The 15,293-nt window shown below is 50.2% G+C and overlaps 1 long non-coding RNA gene across 1 annotated transcript; it reads right to left on the bottom strand.

Moving 5' to 3' along the window:
• Positions 1–10,599: 10,599 nt before the first annotated feature.
• On the bottom strand, positions 10,600–12,411 carry LOC103658415. Its single transcript, XR_567159.2, has 3 exons — positions 12,249–12,411; positions 11,799–11,959; positions 10,600–11,570 (listed from the first exon to the last, which is right to left on the bottom strand). It is a non-coding gene; the product is annotated as an uncharacterized LOC103658415 (long non-coding RNA).
• Positions 12,412–15,293: the final 2,882 nt, after the last annotated feature.

Raw genomic sequence — 15,293 nt, 5'->3', positions numbered from 1 at the left:
CCACAATCCCGGCTGGCGGAATTGGGTACCCAAGGCGCTTCCAGAAGGCAGATGGGCTGAGTGCCCGCCTCTCACCTGCAGAGACCATCAACCAATCCAGACCCTCACCTGAGTAACCAGTCCATAAATCCAGACCCTCAGCTGCAGAGACCAGCCCCAAATCCAGACCCTCAGCTGCAGAGACCGGCCCCAAATCCAGACCCTCACTGCAGAGACCAGCCCCCAAATCCACCCCTCACCTGCAGAGACCACTCACCAATCCAGACCCTCACCTGCGCAGACCACCCACCAGTACAGACCCTCACCTGCAGAGACCAGCCCCCAATCCAGCCCCTCACCTGCAGAGACCACCCACCAATCTAGACCCTCACCTGAGTGTCCAGTCAGAAAGCCAGCCTGCTACAAGTCAGACCCCCAGGAAGTCAGCCCAGCATCTGTAGCAACTGGTGCAGGAAGCCACAAGGCAAGCCCTGTAACAATGAGCCCCGAAGGGCCAGCACCGGCTCAGTCACCGAGGGCTTCCCCACTTCCGGTCCCTTCCTCCAACTCAGGACCAACCAGAGAAAGCTAAAATGCTCCTTAGCGGGTCCTGAGGACCGCTGCTCTAGTTCCCCATCCCGGCCTCCATCAGGATCTACCTGAGTCCCCTTCCCACTAGGACATCTCTCACTCTGCCTCTGGGTCTCTGCCACACACAAGTGCCGTGGGGCCCCTGCTGCGGCTGCTGCTCTGTCTGCTCTTGAGAGAGGCATTCGTTTTTCCAGCTTTCCTTCCAGCTGCAGAGGAGCTGGCCTTTCCTTCAGTTTGACTCTTCTCCTTTATTCAACAAGTTCTTAATCACACCGGTCCCTGTCACAGCAGTGCGGTGGATGAGGAGGGCAAGGGAACACACAGAAAACAGCTTCCCCACAGAGACACAGATTGCAAAGCCCCTCAGGCCATGTCCCCAGCCCACACCTGTCCTCCCACTATGTCCCTCAGCTCCTCAGGCCCCCTTCCTGGGAAACCCCAGAGCTAGCCGCCAGTCCTGTCTTCTGACCCACAAATACAGCGTCCTGCACCCTGATTTAGGTGTGGTTTTCTCTTGGCCAAGTGTCGTAGTTTTCAGCATGCAAGGCTTGCCCATCTTTTGTCTGATATATCCCTAAATAGTCATGTGATGGTATTGTAATTGCTATTACATTTCATTTGATTGCTTATTGCTAGTATAGAAATATGACAATTTTTGTCTATTGGCACATCCTGCAATCTCACCAAAAGTTACACATTTTTTTAATAAGCCTTCTGACCTCTCCATAGGCAATTACCGGGAAATGTTTAAGCAAACATGTTCCTTCCTGCCACCTGGTTTTGCCTCTCCACGTGGGACCTTGTAGCAACTGCCATCGCTTAGAGGACCCCCACATGAGAGTGGCCGGAGCCTACCTGTAAACCAGCCCAGTGCAGCTCACAGCAGAGCTGGGGTCGGCTGCCCCGGGGAAGCCTGAGGAGCCCCAAAGTGGAGTCAAGGTCCAAGGAAAGCACAGTGGGAAATGGGGAAGGGACTCAGTGATGTGAAGATCGGCGCACCTGACCCCTGCTCTCACCTTTCCTGCCCCAGAGACAGGGCTGTTTTTAAGGCAGTTGTCATCAAACTTTTCTGCTCCTGCACCCCCTGAAAGAACTGTGAAAAATTCGCCTTCCACTCTTAAAGTAGACATTTAACTTCTACTCTACGTCGTAAATGTAAGCGGTTACAAAGGATATTACCGCTGGCCTACCATCATTATTACTGTTTTAATCGAGGTTGCTCGCGTTCAGTCTGCAGGGCTTCCGGGAGAAGGGCAGCTTTTATTCTGCAGTGATTCTAAGTCAGAAAGGTGAGAAAACAACGTTCAGCCTCAGAATTGTAGCCGGGCGGCGGCGGAGGCTGCCTGAGGACATCCGTCCAGTCCGGTTCACGGTGAACAGTATTAGAAGCAAATTTCTACAATCTATAATCACCCTCATTTTTACCAGAGATTTTCCCATTAACATTGATTTGTTGACAAAACAAGTCTAGTTTTGAGGAAACCTGACCTGATTATTGACGTAAGTACGGCAAGAATCCCCGTCCACAAGCCAGCCTCCCACCTGTGTCCTTTTACACACCGAACAGGACACAAACATGCTCGCTGAGTTCCTGAACTCTGCGGGGTGCAGGTGCAGAGACAGGGTGAATGTTTCGTTTGTTCGCAAAGGAATATGTTATCAATTGTCTGTAAATCGGCTGAAGATAAAAAGTTGTCTAAAATCTGGAAAGACAAACACTTTTTTTTTTTAAGATTTTATTTATTTATTCGACAGAGATAGAGACAGCCAGCGAGAGAGGGAGCACAGCAGGGGTAGCGGGAGAGGAAGAAGCAGGCTCATAGCGGAGGAGCCTGATGTGGGGCTCGATCCCATAACGCAGGGATCACGCCCCGAGCCGAAGGCAGACGCTTAACCGCTGTGCCACCCAGGCGCCCCCAAGACAAACACTTTTTAAACGTCAGCAGAAATTCATAAAATTAGAATAGTTCTCCTTAGCTCATTCAGTCCTGGGGAATTGATTCTTGTTCTTCTCGGATATCGTTTTTTCACTAGTTGTGAAGATTTTGACCCAGCTCAGTTTATGATCTTCACGTTACTAGAAACCTGTACTCGCCGAGCATGAAACGCGGTTGCAGGAGGCTCTCAGGAAAGCACGTGAGTAAAAGCAGGATGGTCCGCGAACGGTGGAAGGTGTACCGTGCCCTCGCTTACAGGTCTGATGGGAACTCAGGACAACGCAATGAAGGAATTTGGTTATTTCTGTGACACACAACACTTCAAGATGATAACATCCCAGGATATCTGACTTCTGGGAGTTTCATACGATTTTTAAAACACTTGTTTTAACAACATATCCACATAAATCCATTCTCCGAGGGTCTAGTATCGCCTGCTCAACAAGGCTTCCATGTAATACACCAAATACGCCTCATTAGTTTACTTTCTCAAAAAAATCTTTAAGATGTTCCAGGAGCTCTCTGGAAGATTTCAGCAAGATTGTGGTCAAAATACTGTATTTCAGGGGTGCCTGCGTGGCTCAGTCATTAAGCGTCTGCTTTAGGCTTGGGCCATGATCCCAGGGTGCTGGGATTGAGCCCCGCATCGGGCTCCCTGCTCAGCGGGGAGCCTGCTTCTCCCTCTCCCACTCCCCCTGCTTGTGTTCCCTCTCTCACTGCCTCTCTCTCTGTCAAATAAATAAAATCTTTAAAAAAATACTTTATTTCATTTTTTTAAAGAACTATATTGGGTTGTAACTTTATTTATTGATTTACATTTTTAAAGATTTTATGTATTAGAGAGAGAGAGAGAGAGAAAGAAAGAAGTAGGTTCGCCTCTGAGCAGGGAGCCTGCTGTGGGGCTCGATCCCAGGACCCCAAGATCACGACCTGAGCCGAAGGCAGGTGCTTCATCTCTTTACCGACTGAGCCACCCAGGCACCCTATTTATTTATTTATTTTAAGTAAGCTCCCTACCCCATGCAGGGCTCGAACTCACAACCCTGAGATCAAGCATCACATGCTCTTCCAACTGAGCCAGCCAAGTGCCCCCCCACCCAAGACTTTATTTTAGAACTTGATTTTAGGAAGTATTTCCAAACAAAACATTGAAAGGTTTGAACATTTGATTAAATAGGATTACAAGTCGTTATGAACCGTAGCAGGTGTTCGTTTCACCACAGTGACAATAAAGATAAAGAGAAACGCAAGACCCTTCCGTAGTGGGAGCACAGTGTAGCTCTTGAAATGCTGAGACTCAGTTTCCTTAAGTTGTCAAAGCCGTGGTAAACAGAGGAAAATATGTTGCCAAAACATAGAATCCTTTGTATGAGGGAAGGGGGGATAACTTTCAAGGAAAAGAAAAACTTTCATCGATAATTTTTCATTAACTCAAAACTTTCATCGATAATTTTTCATCAATAGTTGAGGAAAACTTGGTTCTTTTAACAGAGAAAACACTGCGCCGTGACTCCTCGATTTACTTGCATCGACCTTCCTTTGCCCTGGAACCGACCACGCAGGCCCTCCCTTCCAAGATTTCTTTTCTAAAAGCCTTTCGAACTTCCCTGTTTACATCTAGATATTGCCCTAATGATGTGGTTTTGGAAGGTAGGCGAGGTTTGGTAGGGTGAGGTCCGGAGCCGACAGCCCAGAAAGAATTCTTGCACCATCTTTGGTGCCAAATGGTGATTTTATTAAAGCACAGGGACAAGACCCCGTCAGAAAGAGCTGCTGCCCCGGGTCGTGAGGGGTGACTGATTATATACTTGGCAGTTGGGGTAAGGAAAAAAGGAGGTTTTCAAAAGAACTTACGTATGCTAAGGAGGACCGACAAAATACTGGAGACCTTGCCACTGTCAAGTTAAGGTTGTTTTCCCCTCCAGCGAGGCATTAACATTAAGGCAGTTGGGAGTTTCAGGAGGAATATTCTACTCCGTCTGCCCCAAGGACTTGTCAGTGAAGGTGGACCGTCTCTTCTTCCATAACATCCTCCTGCTGAACAGGAGCGTAGAGGTGTCCCTACCTGCGGGTCCCCAGTTGGGGAGCACATAGGGGAGTTACGAAAGGGGGAGGCAGGCGAATCCAACGCGGACAACGTGGATGGGCCTCCTTGAGTAGAAAGGCTCGTCTGTTGGCTGACGTTACAGAGGGGAAGGAGTCTTGGCGCTCGGCAGGCAGGCACTGGAAAGACAACAAAATAGAGTTAAAAATGAGAAGAAAAGAAGCCTGATAAAAACGCCCATTGATAGTTGACCGTAATTTTCCTCCAGTCCAAGAGTTTTAACCAATCATTAAAGGAACGAGAGGGGATGTTTAAAGCGCCACTTTGAGTATTCGCGTCTGTTAGAAACCCAGAGGTACTTTTGTGGAAGTCGGGAACGTACACACGGCGCTGTGTGCTCATGCCAGCCTACATTCTACCTTGTGTGGCAGTTACAGCATCTAACGCCGTCCTGTTTTGTAGAGTGGCTTCACGCATTTGTGTTACTTCGGTATTTAGCAGAGAAATGGCTCTGACTATGTGCTTATTAAGAGCTTCCATGTGTCAAACAACACCCTCCCGTCCCAAAGAGGGAACAAAGACGGGTGCTAGGTGGTCATACCAATGAGACACAGAACGGGTCCACCATTGTTTTAAATTTGGAAGGTTGGCTGGGTTGGCAACAGTGTTAATAATGTGTCTGTGCGGGGCGCCTGGGTGGCACAGCAGTTAAGTGTCTGCCTTCGGCTCAGGGTGTGATCCCGGCGTTGTGGGATCGAGCCCCACATCAGGCTCCTCTGCTAGGAGCCTGCTTCTTCCTCTCCTACTCCCCCTTCTTGTGTTCCCTCTCTCGCTGGCTGTCTCTATCTCTGTCAAATAAATAAATAAAATCTTTAAAAAAAATTAAAAAATAATGCGTCTGTGCATCGAGGCAAAACCCAGAGTACAGCGGGCTCTCCAGCCCAGGGGAAGCCATGGACACGACTTATAGCCGTAGAGCCGTTGGGTCCCAGCCAGGAGCCAGTCGTATAATACTGGGCTTTTCTGAAGTGCAGTCAGGATTGTCAAGGACTATTCAGTTTTGGAGGGCTATCCTTTGAATTTGTATAATTTCAGGCCCATATTTGATTGGGGAGTTATGGCTTGATAATAATCCCCTTGTCTTCAAATTGCTCCATGGGCACATAGGACTTGGGAGGCGTATTTGGAGTCAGTATAAAAATTCATTTTTAAGACTTTCGCCAATTATAAAGCATAGGTGGGCACGATTAACCCTGCTTTTGGGGGCAGACGTGTTTGCTGACAGGGCTTTGGCCTCAACAGTCAGAGTTAGACTGACTATAACATAACCCGCTTTTCTTACCCCCTTTTCTATGAAACTACTGCCATTGGTAAACCAAATGTCATCTGCCTTTTTGATAGGGGCGTCTTTTAAATCCGGTCGACTAGAATAAACAAGATCAATAACCTCTGAACAGTAATGCTCTGTGGAAGTACGATGGTCAGGTCCAGGCATAAGGGTGACTGGGTTTTAAGTTTGACAGGTTTTATGTATTATTTCAGGCATATCTATAAGCACAGCCTGGTATTTAATAAGTCAGCCTCCCATCATCCATTGGTGGCCTCTGGTCTCTAAGACACTGGGCCTGATATGAAGTCATTACACTCAGGGACTGTCCCGCAGTGAGCTTTGAGGCTCCCTTTACCAGGAGGACTGTTGTATGCTTGGCTAAATGCTTTACTTGCAATTATACATCAATAGAGGTGGCTTCTAGGATAAATATGACTATGAGGGATGAAACCATCAAGAAGCCCTTTTTGTTTGAGGTCCAGCCTTAGCAATATCTTGATTACAAGGAATCACTGGCAAGTGGGAGAGGACTTGCCTCAAGAGATAAGGGAATCCCCAAGTGCATCCTCTAATTGAATCATACAGAAAGTGGGGTCATCCGTTACCTCCACAAGCCCACAGTTAACCCCACGGAGTGGAGTACACTCTGGCTTTTAAGGAAAAACTTAATCATCTCAGCCACACAGAACTGGTCAAGGTGCTACTTAGGGTTATATGATCTTTCGGGAATTAATCCTGAATAATCATATACCCACGGGGTCCTGTTATTATCCCCACAGAATAAAAAGCACAAGGATCATCTGTACATGAGCTGTTGTGGAGAAATAGGAAAGCTGTTTCTCTGAAGTTTACCTCAGGTTGGCCGGGCTCAGTTTTTAGGGCTTTAGGGGAAAAAGCCAGTTTTAGTTTTTAAATGACTTTAAGTCAAGAGAATGGAAGAAGATTGGAAATCTCAGCTGGAGAGCCATAGCCAGACATTTGAGGAAGCCAGAAGAGATCCAGCCTGGTTTATAATAGTATTGAAATTTAATCTTTACAAAGATAAGTTATTGAAACATTTTCTCTCTATACTATCCCTCATTTTTAATTGGAGATAGCCAAATCAGGACTAATTCATTGTAAAACAAGTCCAATTTTAACAAACTTGGCTTAATAATTTATAAGCAAGGATAGTGACAGATCATACAGCTCTTTCAGAATCTGTTTTGCTGGAACTTTTATAAGGAATCTCTAGGGTGAACTTTTAGGAGCCTGTCCAGGCCAGAAGCCAAGCCAAGCACTTGCCATCAGACATGCCTGCGATTCCTGTAGATGTGGGCGGATTCCTCTCCACGAGGTCCCCAAAGTAGCCTGAGGTTCCTGCACCTGCCAGGAAGTGACATTCTTTACTCACCTGGTGAGGCTGCTGGGAACTCTGTAAGCAAGGAATCCGGCCAACATTTCCAAGGGGCTTTATGGCTCCAGGTTTCATACAGTCAGCCTTAGTTCCTGAAAGCTGTTTGGTCATATCTGAGTCTATACAAGTCTCTCTCTCAAATGTGACATTCCAGTCAAAGCCTTGATAAAATGACCACTGTTTCCAATGGTGTCCTGTTACAAGGAGAACAGGTTCTCTCTCTCTCTTTTTAAAGATTTTATTTATTTATTTGTCAGAGAGAGAGAGAGCACAAGCAGGGGGAGCCGCAGGCAGAGGGAGAAGCAGGGAGCCGGATGCTGGACTCGATCCCAGGACCCTGCGATCATGACCAGAGCTGAAGGCAGACGCTTCACCGACTGAGCCATCCAGGTGTCCCAAGGAGAACAGATTCTTACAGAGTTTCTGCAAATGACTAGGATTGCCTGGAAGAAAGAATACTTGTGGAGACCTTTTGAATTTCTGAGGGTTCAGGTAGAGAGAAAAGTTAAAGGCTTCCATTTGTTCACAAATGAATACTTAATCATGTTTTTGTAAGTCATGGATATCTTAAGAGCAGTTTCCTTAATCTGGGAGAGTACACATTAGAGAAGCAGCAATGTTTCAAACAAGAGTCACAAAACTATAATCATCGTTTTAGTTCATTTAGTCCCCGGTTACTAATTCTTGTTCAGTTTGAATGCAGCTGTTAGTTAGTTCTGGAAATTCTTACCCATTCCAGTTTTAAGATTTTAAAGCTATCAAATACTTGTATTTGTCCTAAGTCCTTTATATGACTCACCTTGAAGATGAAACTCATTTTGCCAGGGAATAAGAACAATTATAAACGACAAAAACTCAGGAGGGACACGGTTAGAGATTTGAGGAGAGGTGGCAATGTGGCTGGCGAGGAAATCACGTTATTTCTGTGACACACAACCCTTTAATAAACAAAATACCCAGTGATGACCTTGGATTAGAACATATAAAACTTCAGGAACTGTGTTCACCTCTACAAGAGTTACATCATGACCCCGCAGTACAGGCTTCCGGAGAAACTGAACACACCAAATAAAAAGGCCCAATGGGTCAAAGAGACTTCATTTACAATTTAAATCTTGAGAAGCTTGTTAAAAACAGCAACAACTCAGGAATCTATAGCACGAGTCTAAATTGGATTGCAGATCATTACAAAACTCAAAACTGATTTAACCAAGGTGACGATAAGAGATTCCAAAGACAAGTACGCGGGGTTATATAGTTGTTAGCAAAACTTAGCTCCTTTACTATTGAGAAGTTTGGGGTTTTTTTAAAGATTTCATTTGTTTATTTGAGAGAGAGAGACAGGGCACTAGTGGGGGGAGCGGCAGAGGGAGAAGGAGAAGCAGACTCCCCCCTGAGCAGGGAGCCCGATGTGGGGCTCGATCCCAGGACCCTGAGATCATGACCTGAGCCGAAGGCAGACCCTTAACCCCCTGAGCCACCCAGGCGCCCCGACACGTCTGTTTTAATTGAACCAACATCCCTAAATTTGCTTTAGGAGCGACTAGTTCCCAGATCATGTGAACTTGACACCCCCCCCCCTTAGTTTTCGTCTGCGTTTTGGAGTGTCCCCTCTTCACCTGCACCTGCCATCAGACCCCTAACTAGAGCTCTCGGGGCGCTCTCCTGCAGTCCCCGCTGGCGGCCGAGAGCACCTCACATTTACGACGTGCACGGACACCCCTAGACGAGATAGCGAAGCCCGCTCGTGCTCGTGCACAGGACGGCGTGGGCCCAATTTTCAATACCTCCTCTATTTTCCTTGGAACATGGAGGAACATGTTTCCTGGAAGTTCGCATTTCAAAGAAAGGCTCTCGGGGTCCTGGAGGAGCGGGAGGGGCAGGACGTAGAGAATCTACATCCTACAGACGCAGGGGGAGCAGCTCACGTTCCTCGGTGGAGGCGGGGCTCCTCTGCAGGGTGGAGAGGCGCCAAAGTCTGGGCCCTTTTAGCCGATTGCTGTTTAAAAAGACCTCTTCCTCCTTCTTTTCCTTCAGTCTCAGGTGATTCCGAGCTGTGTTTACGTTTTAAACATCTATAATTTTAAGGGACAGAGAAAGGATGTAAAGAGTTTTTTCTCTAGAAGTTTCAGAGTAATTGCTATTTAAAATGTATCCTTTTTCTTAAGTACAGGACCATTTTGTTCCCATACCCTGGTCTTTTATAAAACCCGCAAGTGTTCTGAGAGGAGCAGGTGAGGTGTGGGGACGGGAAAGGCCTGTGGGCTTGGACTTGATTTCAGGGCTGCATTCCTGGCTTCGTAGAGATTTGGAAGACAATGGCAGTTGTCTCTAATTCCCAAAGAACTGGATTACAGCCTGAATATCAAGAGATTGGACCATCTTTAACTAATGTTTGTTTTCTATCAGGTGGATTTTTAGCTAAAATGAGAATCAAAAGACATATATCTTTATATGTGTGTGCTTTTTAAGCTTTTATTTAAGTCATCTCTACACCCAATGTGGGGCTTGAACCAAGAACCCTGACCTCAAGAGTCCCAGGCTTTACCGACTGAGGCAGCCAGGTGCCCCACATTCTATCTTTGTAAAGTGTGTATGAAGCATTTTCACAGAAGCCTTCTTTCTGGCTACGGAACTGATCCCTGGCTTCTGTTAGCTCCTGAGTAACTGGCCTTTGGAAGATCCGTGGTCGGAGGGCCCGGGGAAGTCGTGCTCCTGTTTTGTCTGTGAAGGGCGTGAGTGACTTCTCTCTAAGGCTGGTAGAGTATTTTCAAAGCAGAGGTAAAGGGGATTTATAATTTCCAAGCTGGGTTGCTGTCGGGGGACAGGGACTGTCTGGCGGTGGGGGGTCTGGGACGCAGTGGCTGGTGGAGCCACACAGCCCGGATGGCAGGGCCCCCACCAGTCCCCCTGCCTGTGTTTGATTAGCTCAGCTTCCAGCGTTTGCTCGAGCCGCCCGCACGAGCTGAACCTGGAGTGTAGGCCCGAGTGCTCTCTGTGAGTCTTGTAGGGAAAGGGAAGTCGAAACAGCAGATGAGGCCGAGTTTTTTGTTTTTTTTTAAGATTTTAGTTATTCGACAGAGATAGAGACAGCCAGCGAGAGAGGGAACACAGGCAGGGGGAGTGGGAGAGGAAGAAGCAGGCTCATAGCGGAGGAGCCTGATGTGGGGCTCGATCCCAGAACGCCGGGATCACACCCTGAGCCGAAGGCAGACGCTTAACCGCTGTGCCACCCAGGCGCCCCAGAGGCCGAGTTTTAAGAAGAGGAGTTTACACTGGATGTGATTTATTTATTTTTTAAAAAATATTTCATTATATTTTTATTAGCTATAGGGTTGTATGAGTGGCCAAGATCTGACATACTTCTGCATGATACAATCCTCACACGTCGAGAGCTCTCTAGAAAGGAAGTTTTGCTTTTAAATGTAGCCAGTTTGAAGGATCCGTTGTCTGGCCATTGACAAGTAGGGTCTATTCACAGGGACTCAAACCAAAAGCCTTTTAACAGCTTAACCGAAGACCAAGACGTGTCCAGACGGGGCAGGGATGGCGCAGCCCCCATGATCCAGAGTTTACTCCCAAAATTCATCTAAGAAAGCAAAGGCTTCAACCCCGGGTGGTAAGGGTCCTGTGGTGAAAGCGGCGTCTCTGGTCTCCCGCAAAACTGGGAGACCTGCAGCCACAGAGCCACGTCTGGGAGGCCGGGCAGGCGCTCCTGGAACAGGGCTCTGCAGCACCAACCAACAGCGGAGGTGGAGACACGTTCCTGGGGGCGGGAACCGCCCACGACAAACAGCCGAGAGCTGGCCAGGGCAGGCGGCTGCGGTCCCCAGCCTACTCGATGGGCCACGTAGGTGCACCAGGTACGCGCACCCTCCAGAAGGGGGAGACCGCACACCGTGTTCCCACTCAGGCCTTGGGTCTTCGGGGCCACACTGAGACCGAGGACGTGCCTGGGGGTTGGGGACCGTGTGCTGTTTTACCACGTACCTCACTGCATGGACGGTTTCTTGAGGTTGGCAGGTCACCTGTCAACCTAACCCATTCCGTGACCAACGTACCCAACACAGGAGTCTTCTGCAGGGGGGGAGCCCTCTAACAGCTGGGCCACCACCTCTGTGGCTTTGGCTTCCACGATGTCCCTTAGCAACAGCCTGGAACCCACAGCAGTCTGTCCCCACTGCCAGCGGGCTGGCGGGAGCCGTGAACTCCCCGTCGGTGGGGCTGGGTCAGCAGCGGCAGCTAGGGCCTGCGCCTGCCTTCCGCCCTATGGGAATCCCTTTTCAGGACAAACTGCATCAAGGACACAAAGGAAAACAAAGACCAGCTCTGGGAGGAAGTGGATCAGAAACCAGAGTATCGGCCAGATCTAACCAGAGTCGCTAGGCCCGAGGAGCTAGCCTCACAAGTGTCTCCTCCTAAGAACCGAATTTAGGAAGAGAGGACGGGGACTGTCACCACTCTCTCCCTCCGACTCCGCAGATAGAGATTCCAGGAGGCTCACATGGAGAGAAATCTTACCTTCTGCCAGCCGCTGTCCACGTGTCCAGCATCTCTCAGCTGCTGTCACGTCCAGGGCGAGCGCAGTCTCATGAGTTCAAGTATCTTGCTGGCTACCGCATCTGCTGGAGAGCAAGACTCCCCGTCCCCTTCTAGGTCCTTCTGGCCAGACTAGAATCACACTGACATGAGACAGATTCACGGGAGGAAATCAAATGTAATGGCATGAGTGTGGGGAACCCACACACACGTGAAAATTCCAGAGACACGCGGGCACGAGGAGGTCCCTGTGTCATCGTGAGCTCAGGAGAAGGGGCTGCGGGTCTGGGACGTCATAGGAAAGGAACGCAATGCCCAGGAGGGTGAGAAAGTCAGTGTTGGGGTCACAAACATCTGCGGCCGCCGGGACACCGTGGGACCCCGAGGACTGGGATCCGACAGACCCTGCCCGGTCCCCCCCGTCCCCCCGACCTGGTTCCCGTCACAGTGCGGGTCACCCACGCCGGCCACACTCCTCCCGGAGCAGGTCCTCTATCGGAATTCTTCTTAGGCGGTTGGTTGAGGGGAAGGAAAAGAGCTGGTCCTGCGGCTGCTGGATCGTCTTCCTGCCCAAGTGGCTGGGGCCGCCCGCCTGGGGCCCTACAGTAGAAACTCTGGAGAGGCAGAAAAACAGGAAGGTAGTAAAAAGCCTCCTGCTCCAGAGACATCCGAGGTGGACAGCTCCAGGTGACCACTGCCCCCAGAGGCGTCCGACGCAGACGGTGTCCAGGAGAGTTCTGGGGAACCTTCGACGTCTGGATGGTTCCTGTGCTCCGAGGCTGGAGTCACACGGAAGCACGTCACCAGTTCATCCTATGACATTGGTGGGAGCCTGAAACTAAGTTCGGATCGTGATACCACAGTAAGAAAAAACACTGGACCATTTTCCCTGAGGAACGCACGTGCAAAAAACCTGAATCGAATGATAGCAAATTAAATTCTAGAGATTACCGCCTCACAACCAAGTAGGGTCTCTCCTGGGAATGCAAGGACGGTCTAATGACATACTTACTAAAAGCTAAAGAAGAAAAACATTTGATCATCTTCAGGAATACCTGACAGATCAAAGAGCAAGAATAATCATCATTTTAGAAGCAAGAATAATTCCGTAAAGCGTACATGACAAAAACCGCACGCGCTCCCCAAAACACGCTTCGGACCGTGGGAGGGGCCGGTGGGTCCAAGACCTTTATTAACTATTGTTGGCTGCCCTACACGGGGAGCCCCCTCAGAGCCCGAATTCCTAGTCCTTCATCTACAGAAATGCAGGGTCCCAGCCTGCCGCCAGGCCGGGCGGGGACACGGGGGTGTCCGTGTGGTGCCGGGCTTCAGGCCAGGCTTCCCCTCTGAACCACGTGTGCCGTCCCGCCTGTCGCTGCTCTCAGCTCCCGCCTGTTTGGAAGGCTGGGACGCGGGCCTTTCCAGCAATTCTGCACGCTCTCCGATTTTCCTTCCACACTTTCCTTTTCCGCTGCATCAGCCAGGGCTGGTTTCGGCTCCTTCCTCGTGAAGGGTGTTTGTCAGAAATCCGCAGTCAACATCGCGGGTAACTGTGACATACGAGCAGGTTCCCTTCTGTCACTGACAAGCCCGCCACCAGCGCCACCCCCGAGAGTGGGGGCAATGCAATCAGACGGGAAGGACGAATGACATTTGTTTTTTTTGTTTGTTTTGTTTTTTTAAAGATTTATTTATTTATCTGAGACAGAGGGAGAGGGAGAAGCAGACTCCCTGCAGAGCAGGGAGCCCAGGACCCTGGGATCATGACCTGAGCCCAAGGCAGACACTTAACTGACTCAGCCACCCAGGCGCCACGACCAGTGACATTTTTTAAATGCCGGAAAGGAAGAGGTGGAACTGTGAGTGCTGACCCAGCTCACTGGCCCCCAAGGTTCCAGGAGGGCAGCGTCCTCCTTTGCTTTTCTTAAAGATTTGTTTATTTATTTGAGAGAGGGCGAGAGCAGGGGGAGGGGCAGAGGAGAATCTCAGCCGACTCCCTACTGAGCGTGGAGCCCAACACAAAGCCTGCTTGACCCCAGGACCCCGAGGTCATGACCTGAGCTGAAATCCAGGGGCCAACACGCCCCACCGCCCCACCGCCCCACCGACTGAGGCTCCCAGGCGCCCGCCCGAGGGAAGGAGTTTCGTCCTCCTGCTCGCGATGTGGGTAGAACCGGGCCTGACACTTGGTAAGTGTTCAGCTCATATTTGCCAATGAAATCAATGGATTAACCAAGAATAATAAAATTGAAGACAATAAATGGAGAAAGTCTGAACAAATAAGAATTCAATAAAATGTGTGCTGCTAGGGAAGCCTATAAAAATCAGGTCTTTCTCAAGTACTAGCAGTAACAGGTTTGAAAGTGGAAAACTTCTCACCCATGAGAGCACAAGAACAAAATACCTAAGGATAACTACAATACGACTTGTTCAAGACATCGAGACACGTCTGAATGTCGCAGGGATGTGTGCGAGACGTCATTCGTGACAGCAAAGACGGACAGGAGCTCCGGGCTTGCTGAGAGCCTGAGGCCTCACCGTGGGTCCAGAGAGATCCGTGACCCTGCCTGAGCCTCCTGGCGCCTTGCGCACGCAGACGGCATTACTGCTCCTTTTCAGTGGTTGTTTTTTTTTGTTTGTTTTTAATTTTTTTTTACAAGTGTACATTTTACCGAAATAGAGCAGATTTGTCACATGAAGTGACTCAGACGGGAGGAGGACATGTGGGTTCCGTGGGGGAGGCGGAGGAAGGACCAGCACTGGGAACACCTAACTGGTCCCAGGAAAACCAGGCGCCTCACCGGGAACCCCAAACATAGGAAGAGGAGCCAGGGAATCCAGTCAGCGTGACGATCGCCCCTCCCTGGCCCGCCCCCGGGTCCAGCAGCCCCTCACGGCTCCCCCACTGCCCCCCACAGCCCCTCATGTGCTTGGTCACTCCCTGCGTGAGCCCTCAGCACCCTCGCCCCCTCTCCCTGAAGGCTCCCCACTGACCACCCACGGGGCACCTTCCACGAGGCCGGGAGTGCGCCCGAGGAGACACCACGGTGACTGGTTCCATTTTCAGCTCCTGCACACTCACTGAGGCCGGTGGGAGCACGGTTTCCACCTGGCCCCCACGCCCAGAGCCTCTGCCACGGTCACAGCACCCGGAGCTGGACATGGCGCTGGCCTTGCCCCGCGTGAAGGCACTGTGCTGGAGAGGGACACGCACCCTGTCGCCAGGTCCCTGGAGCTCTGGGGGGCGTGGCCTAGCAGGGTGACCCAGGAAGGCAGGCGGGGGATGGAGGCAAAGCCTCTGGATGGGCAGTGCCCCAAAGGGGACCTCAAGGGACAGGGGCTCAGCATTCCTGGAGCCTCCAAAGATCCAGAAGGACCATCCTGAGGACAGTCGATCTGTCCCCCCTCCCCTCCCTGCCCTGCCCCGCCCCTGGCCGTGCAGGGGAAGGGCTGCAGCCCCTCTCCTGCCCACACGCG

This window comes from Ursus maritimus, unplaced genomic scaffold (assembly GCF_017311325.1).
Source record: "Ursus maritimus isolate PB19 unplaced genomic scaffold, ASM1731132v1 scaffold_7, whole genome shotgun sequence".
NCBI lineage: Eukaryota > Metazoa > Chordata > Mammalia > Carnivora > Ursidae > Ursus > Ursus maritimus.
This window is presented reverse-complemented; position numbering and strand designations above follow the sequence as displayed.